We start from the raw sequence: 11,080 nt of genomic DNA, 5'->3' as shown, positions 1-11,080 counted from the left end.
CATGAAGCACTAGGCCCTGATGATTGTGCCTAAAAGAATGATTCACAAACAACCACTGTGGGACCATGGTGCATTTGGCGAGGGCACTGAAAGAAGGATCTGGCAGGTTGAGACTGGATGATGTGAGGGAGCCAGAGACATGAAAGTGTTTTAAAACCTTAGGAAGCAGCTATCTTCTATGCCTGACTTTGTTGGATACTGTAAACTCAGTCAATTGAACTTAAAGCCAGCAACAAGTTTGTCATAAAATCAAATGAAGGGACACATAGTTCTTTTTGTCAAGAAAAGAAAATTGAAGTACCATGGAAAAAAGAGAGAAAACACATAATAGATTTTAAGATGCATAGATACTAAAACTAAAATCCAAGGCAAAATTTGAAATTGGGAATTAAAATTTAAAACAAAATTATTTTTCAGTTGGGAGTATGTTTAGTTTATTCAAATAAAAAGGGTACAAAGAGGTTGAAGATAAGAAGCCTCTCATCCTTTTCTACTAGCTACCAATTTCACTTCCCCATGGCTTTCTGAAGATATTTATGCATACACAAATTATACATCATCCTATAGTTAAATTTAATATGACTAAAACTTGGAGATGATTCTTTTTTAGTCGTAAAGTGTTTCCTCATTCTTTTTGTTGATGTAAAATATTCCATTGAATAGACATGAATAGACATCTGGGCTGTTTTCAGTCACTCCCTATTACAGACGAGGGTTTGTTAGGCATCCACAGAAGCTGAGCTCTCCACAGTAGCCAATTCAGTATCAGGCTGCCTTGAGGGGGCTACCATAGAGAGGGTGCTTCACAGGCGAGTACAAGGACCTCAGAAGATCTTTATATACCCACTAATCCAAGCTTGTAACAACCCATGAACCTATGATCTCAGCTCTAACCCAGGACCATTGATAATCTTTTAAAAGGTTTACTTTAAAAGTAAGTTTTACTTATATGATCTTGTTGTACAGATCCCAATAAAATTTGACTTTGGTCTTATTCCTTGGTCTTCTCTGGGCCTCAGTTTATTCATCTGTAAGAGAAGAGAACTGGACTATAAAATATTTTCAAACTTTTTTTTAAAGCCATAGTGCTTTTATTATTATTTTTTTAACTAGATGAAATTTAGGAGGGACTCCAATAAATGCTCCATATAAAAGTAAAAAATTATATGATTTCATAGTTCCTTCATTATTTTTTGGCAACTAGTTTTATGTGGAACTCCTGAAGCGCCTCTGAGAAGCTGTGGGGATCTATGGGGAATTGATGAAAAGAAACAAACACCAGCTTGAACGCTTTCTGTTCATGTCTATGACAACATTTTAATAATGGCTGGTTATCTTGACTCATTGGGGTGGAGTATTCTATTGAAATCTTACTATCTATCAACTTCTACATAAATTGTGATATTAGATAGATGTCCTGGAAAGGAAGCCATAGACTGAGATCATGAAAAGTAGGTCTGGGTGGTAGGTAAGAACTTAGCCCTGGCCAGTTAGCTCAGTTGATTAGAATGTTGTCCCAATTTGTACCAAGGTTGCAGATTTGATCCAAAGTCAGGGCTAATACAAGAATTAATCAACAAATAAGTGCATAAATGAGTGGAACAACAAATATCTCTCTCTCCCTTTCTCTCTCTCTAAAATATTTATAAAAAATAAAAATTTCCTAATTTGATGGGTAGAATGGTATCTTTTTAAATTTAAATTTTCCTGATTACTATTGAATTTAGCCTAAATTAATATATTTATTCTCTAAGTTGTATATTTCAAAAAAATAATAGAAAAGTTAAAAAGTAGAAAAATAAAGAAGAGAAGACATTCACATATCCTTTAGATTTACACATTGGAGAGTAAATCTCTTGTGAGCCAATCCCTGAATGTGGAATGCTTTGAGATAAAAAACGGATCATATACAGGAAGCAGAAAGATAAGAGATGCTTATAATTTGTTAAGATTTAAAAAATATATTTAGATATTTATATTTTCAGCAACATAAATAACTTCATCTGTGAACTTTAGACAAGTTGGAAATATTCTAAACATGGTATGGTGTAATAGCTTGGTGCAAGCACAGTTCAATCTTATTATATTCAATATCTTCTGGAGAAGGAATCATGATGTGGGCATGTCTTTTTCATGCTGCAGGCCAACTGCACTATCAGTGCTAGCCTGGAGATTTGGTACATTAGCCTCTTAGAAATGTCCCCTGTGGTTGTGCAGTGTTTGGGGAAATTTAGCTGTGGCAGGCACAGTTTAGTGGATATTTAGCCTTAAAAACACTCCAGGGTAAATGCATGGCATTTTGGTCTATCAAATGATAACAGGAGAATCAGAAAAGTGAATTGATCTGTGAGTTATGTCTAAAAGTCCTCAAGAACGCTCATTTCTCTCCTCAGTTAATGTAATTGTCCCCAAATCCAAGTTAAGAAAAACTGTCGGCCCTGGCCAGTTGGCTCAGTGGTAGAGCATCGGCCTGGCGTGCGGAAGTCCTGGGTTCAATTCCCGGCCAAGGCACACAGGAGAGGCGCCCATCTGCTTCTCCACCCTTCCCTCTTTCCTTCCTCTCTGTCTCTCTCCCCCCGCCCCCCGCAGCCGAGGCTCTATTGGAGCAAAAGATGGCCCAGGCGCTAGAGTGGCTCTGGTCTCAACAGAGCGACGTCCGGATGGGCAGAACATCGCCCCCTGGTGGGCGTGCAGGGTGGATCCTGGTCGGGCGCAGGAGTCTGTCTGACTGCCTCCCTGTTTCCAGCTTCAGAAAAATACAAAGAGAGAGAGAGAGAGAGAGAGAGAGAGAAAGAAAAACTGTCCACATTGATAAGCTAGTGTTAACTCTTTAAAAAAGCTTGTGGAAATGTGAATAAATATTGCATATTATAATAAAATCAGGGTTTAGGGGCCCATAATTCTTTTTGTAATTTTTAACATTATGCTAATATTGTTACCTCTTCCCCATTCCTATATTTTACTATCTAAGAGCTTGTATCTGAATTTAATGTAAATCACAAAAGGGAATGGGATACAAGAAATGTGTGTGTGGTATGTAGTAGGCAGAAAGGACTTATGGCTTTAACATTTTGTTCAGAGTTCCTGAATTAATAAAGATAGCAGTAACAAAGTTTGATGGTTTAAATATTCTGTATCTCTTGACTTTTAACATTAATACCACGTGAGATTATAAAAAATATTGGGACTCTTTTTTCCCCCCAAATATCTGGGAAATTTTTGGATTTATGGATCTCTAAAGTAGTAATAAAATCCGTTTTCTGTACCATTGGCTTTCTACCAGGAACCATCCTGTCCAGAAGTCTTTCACCACAGAGGGGAACTTATGAAGTCTTATGATTGAAATGAGATTGCATAAACAAATGACAAATAACATAGGGATATAGGGGATGAACCCTCCCTGAAAGATCACAGATTAGCTAATAAATCTTTGAATTTAACAGTAAGAAACTGACAAGCCCAAGGGTAAGGGTGTGACTTTCCTAGGGGCTATAAGTGGGTTTGCCAAGCAAGAAAAAGCCTGCTGTTACTAATCACAGAGGGGTAGGTTAAGTGAGAATCTTATCACTCAAATTAAAAATATGATTTAAAATTGTTACTAATATTGAACATCAGAGTACTGGTGGTGTGAAATACTCCTGATCTCTCCTCTAAAAATTTCAACAAATTGAACAACTATAATGCAACAAAGAAACCCCAGCTGGGCTTGTAGGAGCACCTGAAAGATTGTAGGAACACGAGTATTGAATGGACTAAAGGTGGGATGAGTTGAAAAGATGGGTGGAAGATAAACCACATTCAAGATTGGCTCTGGGGGGGAGACAAACACAGAGTATGTTATTTTTTCTCTCTGGCAGACTATGGGGAGGACAGAAGCTCAGGCCGTTTGGATTTTGTCTGAAGGATATGGAAAGGAGAACCTGAAGTGACTGGGTCTCCTTCTGCTGGGAGGAGTAGTGAGATAGAGGAGCAGAGGAGGAGATAAACCAAAGTGGCTGAAGCACAGCATCCTAAGCCAGTGTCCCCCACAATCTGCTTACAACCTGCACTCAGCAGAGACAGAGAAAACTAAACTGCAGCCCCCTCTTGACTCCAAGATCCTGCATCTACATCTCTCAGTATGGAGAGTGGCAGAGACAAACCCTACAACCAACTATCAAGTCCCACTCTCTCCCCTGAAGAACAAAGGTGCTCCCTGTCTGTTTCCAGGTCTGTTGAAGACATGGGGAGGAGCACCTGGAAGTCTGAGATTACCATTGCTAAAGCTGAAAAGCCAAAGACATAAAGACCTCACAACACCCCCCACCCCCCAATGCAACTATAGCCCTGCCTACATCATTGTGACAGCAACATCTCAGTAGAGGACAGTCCAGGAACTACACAGAGCTCAAAACTTGATATACAGCAACATCTACTTGAAGAAAATTCTCAAAACCAAAATTTATTTTTTCTTCTCTTTCTTTTTTCTTTTTTTCTTATTCTTTTTCTTCTTTCTCTCTTTTAAATTTTATTTTCTTTAACTTTGATACATTTTTGTTTTATTTTTGGGTGTTTTAAATTTTTATTTATTTTTTAGTTCTTGATCTTTTTTTCTGTGGTTTTGCTTCTTGGCATAATTTTCTAAATTTTTACTGTATTTTTTTAATTTTTAATTTTTAATTTTATTTATTTTTATTTTTTTGTATTTTTCTGAAGTTGGAAACAGGGAGGCAGTCAGACAGACTCCCACATGCACCTGACTGGGATCCACCCAGCATGTCCCCCAGAGGGCGATGTTCTGCCCATCTGGGGTGTTGCTCTGTTGCAACCAGAGCCATTCTAGCACCTGAGGCAGAGGCCACAGAGCCATCCTCAGCGCCCAGGTCAACTTTGCTCCAATGGAGCCTTGGCTGCGGGAGGGGAAGAGAGAGGAGACAGAGAGGAAGGAGAGGAGGAGGGATGGAGAAGCAGATGGTGTTCCTCCTGTGTGCCCTGGCTGGGATTGAACCTGGGACTTCTGCACACTAGGCCAATGCTCTAACACTGAGCCAACCAGCCAGGGCCTTTAAATTTTTTATTTTTGATTGGGGTTCATTACAGCACTACTCTCAAATGTCATCAAGGGATGACAATCAAATACTTTGGCTATACAAGACAGAGACATAATTTAGAAAGAAAATGAAAAATCTCCAGAAAGAAATCTCAATCAGATGAAAACTTTGGTGTTAAATGATAGAGAATTTCAAATTGAAGTTCTGAAAATATTCAGTTATGGCTGTTTGGCTCAGTAAAGCATTGGCTTGGCATGTGGAAGTCCTGGGTTTGAGTCCCAGTTAGGGGACACAAGAGAAGTGACTATTTTCATCTCCACCCCTCTCTTCTCTCTCTCTCTCTCTCTCACACACACCTCTCTTCTCCTGCAGCCATGGCTCAAATAGTTTGAGCAATTAGACTCCAGATGTTGAGGATGGCTCCATGAAATTGCCTCAGGTGCTGAAATGGCTCAGTTGCCGAGCAATGAAGCAGCAGCCTTAGATGTGCAGAGCACTGCCCTGTAGGAAGCTCACTGAGTGGATTCTAGTTGGGGTGCATGTAGGAGTCTGTCTCTGCCTTCCTGCCCCTCACATAATAAAAAAATTATAAAAAAAGAAATTAATAGATGTTCTAAAAATACTCAACAAGATGCAAAAAGATGCAAATAGGCAACTTAATGAATTTTGAAAACAAAAACACCTCACCAGAGAGATTGAAACTTTATAAACAAAGAATTCATTGCATGAATTGAAAACTGAAGTAGCAAGTTTGGCTAATAGAACAAGCCAGATAAAGGGAAGAATCAGTGACATCAAAGACAGGCAACTAGAGATGCCATAGAGAGAAGAGAATAGAAACTTATAAATTAAAAAAATACTGAAAAGCTCTTCAAGAATTGCCTGGCTCCATCAGAAAGAGTGATATAAGAATAATGGGTATATCAGGAGAAGGAGAGATTGAGAAGAGAGTAGAGAACCTGTTCAAACAAACACTTGATGAGAACTTCCCTAGCCTATGGAGAGTTAGAGCTTTGAACCCAAAAAGCAAACAGAATGCAGAGTTACCTCAACCCAAACAGATCTTCTACAAGACACATTGTAATAAAATGTCAAAAATTAATTACAAAGAAAGAATCCTGAAAGCAGCTAAGAAAAAAAAAACACATAACATATAAAGGGAAGCCCACTAGGCTATCATCAAACTTCTCAGCAAAACTACACACCAGAAGAGAGTGGACCCAAACATTCAAATGCTGAAAGAGAGAAATTACCAGCCAAGAATACTATATCCATCAAAGTTATACTTCCAATATGAAGGAGAAATAAAAATTTAAAGACATAAAGAAAATGAGAAAACACCCAATGCAGGAAATACTCAAGGAGGTTATTCAACAAGACACAAAGAACAAAACAAAAACTACAAAACAGTTCCAACAAAGTTACAATAAAAACAAGGATAATCTGTGAGAAAAATAACATACAAAGGGAGAGGATAAAGATCTGCAGTAGTGGATCACAACTGGAAGAAGCTATAAGTCATACAGAGAAGAATGGGTAGGCAGAGAAGCATAAGTCATATGCTTCAACAAGATAAGTCCTCAGAAAAAGTCCTGGATGACTTGGAAGTAATCAAATTACCAGATGCAGAGTAAAAAAATAATGATTGTTAGGATGCTTAGGGATCTTAAAGCTACAATGGATGGACTTAATGAACACCTCAATAAAAAATTTGTAAGTGTCAAAAAGGACATGAAATTCATAAAGAAGAACCAGACAGATATGATAAACACAACATCAAAAAGGAAGACTACATTAGAAGGAATTAAAAGCAGGCTGGATGAAGTGGAGGATTGAATCAGCAACTTAGAGGACAAGATAAGTGAAAACACAGAAGCAGAAAAGCAAAAAGAAAAGAGGATCAAAAAGTCCAAGGAAACTCTGTGACAACATGAAGAGAAACAATATCTGCATAAAAGGGGTTCCTGAAGGAGAAGAGAAAGAACAAGAACTAAAGAAGCTCTTTGAAGAAATTATAGATGAAAATTTCCCTAAATTGATGCAGGAAAGAGTCACACAAGTTTAAGAAGCAGAGAGAACCCCATTAAAAAAGAACCCAAAGGGACCCACACAAAAATATATCATAATCAAAATACTAAAGCTAAGAGATAAAGAATATTAAAAGCTGTAAGAGAAAGACAGTCAATCACCTACAAAGAAATACCCATAGGGATGACATCTGACTTCTCAACAGAAACACTGAAAGCCAGAAGGGATTGGCAAGAAATATTCAAAGTAATGCAGAATAAGAACTTACAACCAAGACTTCTTTATCCAGCAAGATTATCATTTAAAATTGCAGGAGAAATAAAAAGCTTCCCAGATAAAGGAATTCATCACAACCAAGCCAATGATACAAGAAATGTGAAGGGGCCTGCTGTAAACAGAATAAAGCAGGAAAAAAATATATATAGTAAAGGAGGAAAATAGATTTAAAGAAAAAAGTGGGAATAAAAAACTACATATCAATAATAGCCTTAAATGTAAATGGATTAAGTGCTCCAATCAAAAGACACAGGGTAACTGCATGGATAAGAAAACAGGACCCATACATATGCTGTCTACAAGAGACACACCTCAAAACAAAAGATACACATAGACTGAAAATAAAAAGTTGGAAAAAAACATTTCATGTAAATGGACATAAAAAAAAACTGGGGTAGCAATACTTGTATCTGACAAAATAGACTTTCAAACAAAGACTATAGTAAGGGATAAAGAAGGTCACTACATAATGATAAAGAGAGCAATCCAACCAGAAGAGATAACCATTATAAATATCTATGCACCGAATATAGGAGCACCTAAATATGTAAGGCAGACTTTAATGGACATAAAGGGCAAGATCAACAGCAATACTATTATGGTAGGAAATTTCAATACTCCACTAACATCATTGGATAAGTTTTCAAAAAAGAAAATTAACAAAGAAAAAGCAGCCTTTAAGAACACACTAGATCAACTAGATATCTTCAGAATCTTTCACCCTAAAGCAGCAGAATATATATATTTTAAGTGCTCATGGTACATTCTCTAGGATAAACCACATGTTATGGCATAAAATGAGCCTCAACAAATCTAAGAAGATTGAAATTATATCAAGCATCTTTTCTGACCACAATGGCATGAAATTAGAAATTAACTACAATAGAAAAACTGAAAAACACTCAAACACTTGGAAACTAAACAGCATGTTATGAAATAATGAATGAGTCAACAATGAGATCAAGGAAAAAATAAAAAGAATTTTTGAAACAAATGAAAAGGAGCATACAACAACTGAAAATTTATGGGACACAGTAAAAGTAGTCCTGAGAGGGAAGTTCATTGCATTACAGGCAGACCTTAAGAAGGTAGAAAAAGCTCAAATAAACAACCTAACCCTGCATCTAAAAGAACTAGAAAAAGAAGAGCAAGTAAAGCCCAGAGGAAGTAGAGTAAATAAAAATCAGAGCAAAAATAAATGAAATAGAGGCTAAAAAAAATACAGAGGATCAATGAAACCAAGAGCTGTTCTTTGAAAAAGTAAACAAGATCAATGAACCTATAACCAGACTTCAAGAAAAAAAGAGAGAGAAATCAAATATATAAAGTTAGAAATGGGAGTGGAGAAGTAACAACTGACACAGCAGAAATACAAAGGATTGTAAGAAAATACTATAAAAAATTTTATGCCAAAAAATTAGACAACCTAGATGAAATGGACAAATTTCTTGAACAATAACATCTCTCAAAAAACAATCTGGAAGACTCAGAGAACCTAAATAGAGCAACTACAACAAATGAGATCAAAACAGTTTTCAAAAAACTCCCAATAAACAAATGCCCTGGGCCAGATGGCTTCACAGGCAAATTCTACTGTAGATTCAAAGAACTAACTCTTAACCTTTTCAAGCTTTTTCAAAAAATTCAAGAGCATTGAAGACTTCCAAGTTCCTTTTATTAGCATAATTGAGCATAATTGAGCATAATTCTGATTTCAAAATCAGGCAAAGACAACACACAAAAACTATAGCCAATATCCTTGATGAATTATAGATGCTAAAATTCTCAACAAAATATAAGCAAACCGAATCAAGCAATACATGAAAAAAAATCATACACCATGATCACATGGAATTTATTTTTGGGAGGCAAGGCTGGTACAATATGCGCAAATCAATCAATGCAATTCATCACATAAACAAAGGATAAAAATCATATGATAATATTGATAGATGCAGAAAAAGCATTTAATAAAATCCAGCATCCATTTATGATAAAAAAAATCTCAGCAAAGTGAGAATACAGGGAACATACCTCAATATAATAAAGGCCATCTATGACAAACCTACAGCCAATATCATACCCAATGAACAAAAGTTAAAAGCAAGCCCCTTCATATCAGGAACAAGGCAGGAGTGCCCCCTTTCAGCACTACTCTTATTCAACTTAGTTCTGGAAGCCCTAGCCACAGCAATCAGACAAGAAGAAGAAATAAAAGGCATCCAAATTGGAAAAGAAGTAAAACTATCATTATTTGCTGATGATATGACACTGTACATAGAAAATCCTAAAGTCAAAGTCAAAATACTACTGGATCTGAGAAATGAATTTAGGAAGGTGGCAGGATATAAAATTAGCACTCAGAAATCAGAGGCATTTTTATACACCAACAATGATCTGTCTGAAAGAGAAATTAAGAAAACAATCCTCTTTACTTTTGCAACCAAAAAATAAAGTACCTAGGAGTAATTTTAACCAAGAAGGTTAAAAGACTTGTACTCTGAAAATTATAAAATGTTGATAAAAGTAATCAAGGAAGATACAAACAAGTGGAAGCATATACCGTATTTACGGTTAGGAAGAATAAACATCATTAGTATTACCCAAAGCAATTTATAAATTCAATGCAATTTCTATTAAAATACCAATAACATACTTCAAAGATATGAAACAGATATTCTAAAAATTTATATGGAACCAAAAAAGAACACGAATAGCCTCAGCAATCTTGAAAAAGAATAAAGTAGTGGTATCACACTTCCTGATATCAAGTTATACTACAAGGCAATTGTACTTAAAACAGCTTGATATTGGCATAAGAACAGGCATAGAAATCAATGGAACAGAACAGAGAACCCAAAAGTAAATCTGCACCTTTATGGACAATTGATATTTGACAAAGGAGGTAATAGCATACAATGAAGTAAAGACAGTCTCTTTAATAAATGGTGTTGGGAAAATTGGACAGCTGCCTTCAAAAAAATGAAAGTAGACCACCAACTTACACCATTCACAAAAATAAAGTCAAAATGGATAAAAGACTTAAATGTAAGTCATAAAACCATAAGCATCCTTGAAGAAAACATAGTCAATAAGCTTTCTGACATTACTCACAGCAATATATTTGCTGATTTATCTCCACGGGCAAGGGAAATAAAAGATAGAATAAACAAATGAGACTATATCAACTAAAAAGCTTTTGCACAGCTAAAGACAATATGAACAAAATCAAAAGACCAACCACACAATGGGAGAACATATTCGACAATACATCTGATAAGGGGTTAATAACCAAAATTTATAAAGAACTTATAAAACTCAACACCGGGAAGATAAACAATCTGATTAAAAAATGGCCAAGAAGTGTCCATCAGTGGATGAGTGGATTTAAAAGCTTTGGTACATATATACTATGGAATATTACTCAGCCATAAGAAACGTTGACATCGGATAATTTACAATGACATGGATGGACCTTGATAACATTATACTGAGTGAAATAAGTAAATCAGAAAAAACTAAGAACTATATGATTCCATACATAGGTGGGGTATAAAAATGAAATTCAAAACATGGACAAGAGGGTGGTGGTTACAGGGGGGCAGGGTAGGGGCACAAAGAAAACCAGATAGAAGGTGACAGAAGAAAATTTGACTTTGGTTGATGGGTACACAACATAATCAAATGTTAAAATAACCTGGAGATGTTTTCTCTGAACATATGTACTCTGATTTATCAGTCACCTT

The sequence above is a fragment of the Saccopteryx bilineata genome, chromosome 3, assembly GCF_036850765.1.
Source record: "Saccopteryx bilineata isolate mSacBil1 chromosome 3, mSacBil1_pri_phased_curated, whole genome shotgun sequence".
Classification (NCBI taxonomy): domain Eukaryota; kingdom Metazoa; phylum Chordata; class Mammalia; order Chiroptera; family Emballonuridae; genus Saccopteryx; species Saccopteryx bilineata.
This window is presented reverse-complemented; position numbering follows the sequence as displayed.